Source organism: Giraffa tippelskirchi, chromosome 14 (genome assembly GCF_054371585.1).
Source record: "Giraffa tippelskirchi isolate mGirTip1 chromosome 14, T2T-mGirTip1v1.2.pri, whole genome shotgun sequence".
Classification (NCBI taxonomy): domain Eukaryota; kingdom Metazoa; phylum Chordata; class Mammalia; order Artiodactyla; family Giraffidae; genus Giraffa; species Giraffa tippelskirchi.
The window spans coordinates 24,403,702-24,412,753 of NC_137288.1; positions in this window are offsets into that span (position 1 = coordinate 24,403,702).

A 9,052-nucleotide genomic window follows, 5' to 3' on the forward strand; every position below is an offset into this window, starting at 1 on the left:
TGACACCTTTTTTTAGACAACCATATTTAAACAGTATGACAACCTTATTTTTCTTAAACTTTTCATTAATAAAAATAAAGTTTAAATTCACATAAGAATGCTTGGATTGTGCCTGGACCTTGCTGAAAAAATTAAAAATAGAAATGACTGAAATACAATTAATCAGAATGAATCTCCAGTTTTCCCAAACCTAGACTCTAACAATTAAAGGGAGAGAGAGAGAGGCAAACTGTACCAGCAGGCAGGTGACACTGAGCTGACTGCTACTCATGGATCAGGGATCCTGCAACACCAACAATGACTAATAACTGATTTTCATTATAAGCTAACCAAGAAATATTTCAAAGTAAGAAGCATGAAAATATCAAGAAAATGAAGATTGCTACAAATCTTACTTATATTTGTTAAACTTCCCTCAACTGCCTTTTACTTATACTCCCTTCTGTTTACCATTGTTCCCAAAGTTAGATTGGAATGTCTTTATAATTACAGGCTGCTGTTTATTTTCTTATAACATAAAATCTTTAGTAAAAGAAAAAGAACAATAAAATCATAATAAGGAAAATATCCTATAAATTCATGAAGTCTTTTGTAGGAATCAAAAGAAGGGGAGGGTTAAGAAAACAGTACTGCCTGCTCCCAATCTCCAGTTCACTCTAATTGTAAACTTGATAATAGATTTCTTGGGGCATTTTCTCATCTAGAAAAACAAAATGAGAATTAAGACTGTAAATGCATGAAAAAAATCTTAATGGACTCATCACTGAGCAAGTATATCCTTTTTTGTTTCAGATATATATTACCCTAAAGAATATGTTAATTTTGTTATTATTCCTTTCCTTTTGAAATGGAGTGTTAAGTAAAATCTAAATGATAGGTGAAATAAGATTTAATAAGATGGTTCCAAATATTTCAGTAAACCTCCTTAAATTCTATCATCACAAAGTTATGGTATTCACTGTACCTGGGCTATGTTGTTTAGTAGCTAAGTCATGCCTGACTTTTTGCGACCCTGTGGAGTGTAGCCCACCAGGCTCCTCTGTCCATGAGATTTCCCAGGCAAGAATACTAAAGTGGGTTGCCATTTACTTCTTCAGGGGATCTTCCTGCGTCTCCTGTTTTGGCAGGCAGGTTTCTTTCACACTGAGCCACCGGGACAGCGCACCTGGGCTATGCCAAAGTCTTTATTATAAGAAATACTGTCTGAAGTGTTTAAGTCAATCACAACAAGTTTGTAATGGGCTTGTTCAGACAGAGGCGGCAGGGGGACATTTGTCTCCTAGCAGTATGTTGAATGTTTAGATTTCAAGATCAACTGTTCGTGAAAAGAAGTAGGGAGAAAATAATAAGAGGAAAAAAATATTCTAGAAAGTTATTTGTGGGAAAATATCACTGGAGGTTATCCTAGTGAAACTGACATTTTCTTCACACTTCTTTATCGTCTCTGTTTCTGGGGTAAATAGAGATGGTATTTTGTCATTAGCAGTTAACATCATAGTCATATTGCCAGAGAGAAAAACTGAAAGTAGAAATGCAATTTTGATAGGAGGAAATTGATGCCAACAGCATATCAGCTGAGAGGACACAGACAGTATGAAAAGGAACAGTTATGAAGAACTCAAATAGTAACATCTAATATGTGGGGAAAGATTATGTAATTCCTGCCATATTTCCTCTTTCTCTCTAAAATATCCAATGTCCTCTTTGTTTACTAACATTGATAATTTAGGCTTGATTGGAACAAAAACAAGTTTAACTTGGAAAAGGTGGGTGTTTGTATGTTACAATGTAAGAAAATGTAGTTGTTCAAATAAGTGTTGAACAGCATCATTAGTCAAGCTACAGTTAACATGGATTTATCTTCCACATTTTGATTCTGCATATTTTCTATTGATTTGTTTAGTATTCATGCAGAGGCCTTGAAAAAAGATTCATTTTTCTGATGGATGTCATGGGTGGAACTGCATCATTGCACAGAAAATGCATTAACTGATATAATACAGTCATAAATATAATAGGATTCATCACTACCAACAAATAGTGCTATGATGACTACAAACTTTTTCTCTGGTTTTAAAAATGTGTATAAAATAGGAAGTTCACTAAGATTTTAAACCTATAGGGATTCACATTATAGTTAATAAATAAACTGAAGCTAATCATCTCTGGTGGCTCAGACAGTAAAGAATCTGCCAGCAGTGCAGGAGACCTGGGTTTGATCCCTAGATCAGGAAGATACCATGGAGAAGGGAATGGCTACTCACTCCAGTACTCTTTCCTGGAGAAACCCCATGGACAGAGGAGCCTGGCAGACTACAGTCCATGGGGTCGCAAAGAGTCGGACATCAGTGAGCAACCAACGGTTTCACTTTCTTTCAGGATACTTGAAGGTAGAGGGGCAGTTGCTGTGATACAATAGACACTTTTATTTAAGTCAAAGTGGAAAAAACTCTTTCTTCTGAGGGGAAAAAAAAGTGTTTTCCTCACTTTCTTTTAAAACAATGACAAAAATAATATGAATATAATTTGTAACTTTCTTTGTGAAATTTATTTCAAATTACTCAACCTTTTGCTGGCTCTCTTGTTTAATTCAAGGGAAAAATATATAAACATATCGGTATAAGGGAATTCACAAGTTTTCTTCTGGCAGATATTTTCATGTACTACCTCAATAATTCTTATGAGTAAGGTCTGCTTGCTTATGAATCAGATGATAAATGTATTTTGCCTAAGGTCCACCCTGTACAATCATGAAATCTTCAGTTGGGAAATGGATTAGTAGTTATCTCATTTAATCTTCCATTAGTTAAAATAGTTGCTCCTTTAAGATTCTTTTCAAGCTATCATTCAACCAACACTTCAAGTTAAATGGAAATTTTTCTTTTATATGGCAACATGATAAATATCCAACAAATGCTCTGAGAAAACATTTGCCTCATATTTTCTCTTGTTTCTTAACCAAATTAAACAGTAAGTAGTCATATTTTGTCAGTAAATGATTTTAGTCATAGTGTATAAATTCCTCTCCATCTTTAAGTATTTCATAGATACAAAATCAGAACCTTACACATTACCATCAAAGAAAGAGTATAATTACAAATTTATTAAGAAAGCACACACTATCTTCATCTTACTCATTTCCCAGATATTTTGAAATAAATAGATATGTATCATTTGTGAAATATTAAAATACCCATCAAATTTACAGCAAAATTGATCTAGTCATATTCATCCATCTAAATTATATAGCTACATTTATTTAGTTTTTCCTCCTGGTGATCCATCCTGCTTACCTTACAAAAGCATGTATATTTATGCTTCACCCTACAATATAATAGGGCAAAAATATCTATTTATATACTAATTTACATCATTAATAAATGTTTTTAGTGTGTCTTTCTAGGAATTCCATTTTAACTGTTTTGACCTATATATAAACTGCTGTCCTCATTAGTACAGTGGTGAGTATCCCCACCTGTCACACGGGACACCAGGGTCTGATTCCCCAATGGGGAATATATAAATTACATGCAGCTATTAATTAATGATTGTGTTACTAAAGGTGCAATAGAATTACTGAATCCTTTTTTAATTAGAGCAATTAGGTATCTTAACAACTAGCTTTTAATGTTTACCCAGAAACATTCCTTCTCCATTTTAAATTCTTGAGATTTTACAGTAGGCACTGTTTGAGTGAATCAAAGAGAAATATATGCAATGCAAAATAGAATTTTTACTGTTGTAGATGGCATTTATGTATTATGGGTCTAGGATTAGTAGTACATTTAGTAACTTGTACAAGTATTGTTTTTCTTTAAAAATATTTACAGACATTCTATTTGTTGATAGGAAAAGAAACGAGTCACAGCCATCAAACTATTTTTATGTTCATGTATTAAATGAGTCCTGATACTGTATTTGAGATTTTAACTGCCACTTTCTCAGAATTTCACATTGTAAAGTTGTATAGCATGACTGGAATATATTTGTTGATGCCAAACAAAAAGTTAGCATTGTTGAAATATCAAATATTTTTTCACTCTAATATTAACTCTTAAAATTCACTACAGAAAAATTCCACAGAATTCCTTTTTTTAAACTCTTCATTAATGGCAGGAGTAGCTTGTGCCATATTTTTTTTCTAACTTTTCAAAAAAAAAGAAAGAAATGCATTAATTAATGGAAGAAAGGTAAAACAACAACAAATGAATGCACTTTGATACTGAAATATCACGACTAGAATAGCAGACCCAGATTGTGATAAAGGTGTGTAACATGTAAAGCAGGATGGCTGAGACTGACGGTATCACTGGATCGAGTTGAGAAATATCCATTCTGGAGAAGCAATAAAAGATTATCACCAATAAAATGAATTTTCCAAAAATTTAATAATGACCTGAAGTTATCTGTAAATTGAGGACAAGAGCTTCGAAGCAGGACTGTCTGAGATATTTAACTGGATAATTCATTTATGAAAACAAGGCAACAAGGTAATGCTGCCACATGTTACCCTATTCACTGCAATTAGCTTCTGAAGCTTGTCCCAAGATAATTTAAACACTGTTCTCTAACATATACAATCTTAAACATAAGGATTCAGTGTAAACACTGGATATGGAAAAATGGAATCTGCCACAGGTAACCCGGCTATCTAGGGAAACACAAGAATCACTACAGGATAGAAAAATCACTGATGCACGTTGAAAGGAAATCATCCATTACCAGCTTCCTTCCCTTCTTCCCACAGCATCACCAGGATCAGGGCTTTGTCAGAATCCCTCATTTAGTAACAAGCCAGGGGTAGAAGTGGGGGATTCCCTGGTGGCTTAGTCAGTAAAAGATTCTGCTCGCAACGCAGGAAACTGCAAGAGACCCAGGCTCGATCCCTGGGCTGGGAAGATACCCTGGAGAAGGGAATGACACTCACTTCAGTATTCTTGCCTGGAGAATCCCATAGACAGAGGAGCCTGATGGGCTACAGCTCGTGGGATCATAAGAGTCTGACACAACTTAGTGACTAAACCACTACCACTACCAGGGGTAGAGTAAAACTTTTACGTGGGGTGATGAAAGTAACTCAAATTACTAAATCTCATTAAGTTAGCCATTTTTCCTGAAATTTAACAAGCACATTTAAAACTTTACCAAATATTAGAGCATAATAAAGAATGAATTTAGGAAACAAAACCTAACCACTCACTCAAACAAAAAAAAAGTTGACTCAAAAAAGAAAGAACATTTTAAGTATAATTAGCCACATCTGAGGCATCTGAAAACATGTCTAGTTGTAGAAGAGGATTAGATCTGACAGAATGCCTCAAGAACTATGGGCAGAGGCTTGTAACACTGTACAGGAGGTGGCGTTCAAAACCATCCCCAAGAAAAAGAAATGCAAAAAGGCAAAATGGGGTTGTCTGAGAAGGCTTTACAAATAGATGAGAAAAGAGAAGCTAAAGGCAAAGGAGAAAGGAAAGAGATATCCATCTGAATGCAGAGTTCCAAAGAATAGCAAAGAGAGCTAAGAAAGCCTTCCTCAGTGATCAATGCAAAGAAATAGAGGAAAACAATAGAATGGAAAGACTAGAAATCTCTTCAAGAAAATTAGATACCAAGCGAATATTTCATGCAAGATGAGCACAATAAAAGACAGAAACGGTATGGATGTAACAGAAGCAGAAGATATTAAGAAGGGGTGGCAAGAATACACAGAAGAACTGTACAAAAAAAGATCTTCATGACTCAGATAACCATGATGGTGTGATCACTCACCTAGAGCCAGACATCCTGGAATGCAATGTCAAGTGGGCCTTAAGAAACATCACTATGATCAAAGTTAGTGGAGGTGATGCAATTCCAGCTGAGCTATTGAAATCCTAAAAGATGATGTGAAAGTGCTGCACTCAATATGCCAGCAAATTTGGAAAACTCAGCAGTGGCCACAGGACTGGAAAGTTCAGTTTTCATTCCAATCCCAAAGAAAGGCAATGCCAAAGAATGTTGAAATTACCATACAATTGTACTCATCTCACATGCTAGCAAAGTAATGCTCAACATTCTCTAAGCTAGACTTTAACAGTATGTGAACCAAGAACTTCCAGATGTTCAGGCTGGATTTAGAAAAGATAGAGGAACCAGAATATCAAATTGCCAAAATCTGTTGGATCATAGAAAAAGCAAGAGAATTCCAGAAAAAATATCTATTTCTGCTTCATTCTCTACGCTAAAGCCTTTGACTGTGTGGATTGCAACAAACTGCAGAAAATTCTTCAAAGAGAAGGGAATGCCAGACCACCTTACCTGCCTCCTGAGAAATCTGTATGCAGGTCAAGAAGCAACAGTTAGAACCAGACATGGAACAATGAATTGCTTCCAAACTGGGAACAAGTATGTCAGGGCTGTATATTGTCACCTGTTTATTTAACTTCTATGAAGAGTATATCATGTGAAATGCTGGGCTGGATGAAGCACAAGCTAGAATCAAGATTGCTGGGAGAAATATCTATAACCTCAGATATGCAGATGACATCACCCTTATGACAGAAAGTGAAGAAGAACTTAAGATTCTCTTGATGGTAGTGAAAGAGGAGGGTGAAAAAGCCGGCTTAATACTCAACCATTCAAAAAACAAAGATCATGGCATTCAGTCCCATCACTTCATGGCAAATAGATGGGGAAACAGTGAAAATAGCGAGAGACTTTATTTTCTTGGGCTTCAAAATCAATGCAGATGGTGACTACAGCCATGCAATTAAAAGACACTTGCTTCTTGGATGAAAAGTTGTGACCAACCTAGACAGCATATTGAAAAACAGAGACATTACCTTGCCCACAAGGTTCATCTAGTCAAAGGTTTGGTTTTTCCAGTAGTCATGTTGTGAGAGTTGGACTATAAAGAAAGCTGAGTGCTGAAGAACTGATGCTTTTGAACTGTGGTATTGTATAAGGCTGTTGAGAGTTTCTTGGACAGCAAGGAGATCCAACCAGTCCATCCTAAAGAAAATCAGTCCTGAATATTCATTGGAAGGACTAATGATGAAGCTGAAATCCAATATTTTGGCTACCTGATGTGAAAAACTGACTCATTGGAAAAGACCCTGATGTTGGGAAAGATTGGAGGCAGGAGGAGAAGGCGGTTGACCGAGGTTGGATGGCATCATTGACTTGAAGGACATGAGTTTGAGCAAGCTCTGGGAGTTGGACAGGGAAGCCTGGTGTGCTGCAGTGCACGGGATCACAAAGAGTTGGACACAACTGAGTGAGTGAACGGAACTGAACTCAGGCAGCTACGAAAAACAATATTTATATTCGTGAAAAATAAAAATAATGAATAAAAAAAATGGAGCACACATTATCACAAAGTCTGGAGTAAACTCTTTTTCTGTGGGTTTGCTTCTAATTTCAAATAAGCCTCACTATTTTTCCAATGAAATTTTCACCTACTGTAACTTCTAGGCTAGCAGTTGGAAGCACATATTTTGTAAGCAGCTAATTGGGTATTGCAGCCATGAAATTAAAAGACGCTTACTCCTTGGATGGAAGGTTATGACCAATCTAGATAGCATATTTAAAAGCAGAGACATTACTTTGCCAACAAACGTCCATCTAGTCAAGGCTATGATTTTTCCAGTGGTCATGTATGGATGTGAGAGTTGGACTGTGAAGAACGCTGAGCGCCGAAGAATTGATGCTTTTGAATTGTGGTGTTGGAGAAGATGCTTGAGAGTCCCTTGGACTGCAAGGAGATCCAACCAGTCCTTCCTAAAGGAGATCAGTCCTGGGTGTTCATTGAAAGGGCTGATGTTGAGCTGAAACTCCAATACTTTGGCCACCTCATGTGAAGAGTTGACTCATTGGTAAAGACCCTAATGCTGGGAAGGATGGGGGCAGGAGGAGAAGGGGACGACAGAGGATGAGATGGTTGGATGGCATCACCGACTTGATGGACATGGGTTTGGGTAAACTCCGGGAGTTGGTGATGGACAGGGAGGCCTGGTTTGCTGGGATTCATGGGATCCAAAGAGTCGGACTCGACTGAGCGACTGAACTGAACTGAACTGAATTGGGTATAATTACCTGAAGTGCAACACCTCATGTTAGTTACAGAAACCCTGTTCATTGACTTTAGGGGAAATGTCATAGATGAGTGGCTAGTTCAATTTATACACTATGTGTGAAGTTGCTCAGTCGTGTCTGACTCTTTGCGATCCCATGGACTGTAACCCGCCATGCTCCTCTGTCCATGGGGTTTCCCAGGCAAAAATACTGGAGTGGGTTGCCATTTCCTTCTTCAGGGGATCTCCCTCACCCAGGGATCGAACCCAGATTTCCCACATTGCAGGCAGGTGCTTTACTGTCTGAGCTGCTTGTAAATCAGTAAACACCTAGGTCATAATTGAGCTTTCCATAGTCGGTTTCTCCTACATCGTGGGCTGGTTTTATATTGCAGAATACATATTAAGAGGAGAGTCCACTGCTTAACAATCTGGCTGTGAAGGAAGTCCTTAATTTTTGCATAAATAGCCATGAGGGTGGAGAAAGCCGTCAGTGGTGGGTGGAATTGTGTGAGGAAGTGAAATCTTTTCCAAATGTGGAATAAATAGCTATCCTGGTGACGATGAAAAAATAAATATTGAACTTACTATATAAGTAATAGGCAATCAAAGGACACTTTGTTATTTGAAACCTGGTAGGTGAGACCACCTCTTTTGTTCAGGGAATAGTCTAGAGCAGTGCTGTCCAAGAGAACTTTGTGTGATGAGCGACATGTTTATACTGCATAGACCTATGCAGTAGCCCAGGAGCCACCTGTGACTTTTGTGCAATGGAGGGATGGAATTTATAACAGGTTTTTTCATTTCAAATTGTTAAAAATGAAATAACAAAGTATAGCTCCAAGAAATCTAGCAGAGGCTGGAAGAGGCAAGGGAGGATCCTCCTCTAGAATATTTTGTGGGACATGAAGTCCTGCCAGTGCCTTGACTTTGGACTTCTGGATTCTGGAACTCTGGGAGAATGCATTGCTCTTCTTTGAGCCATCAACCTTGTTGTCATC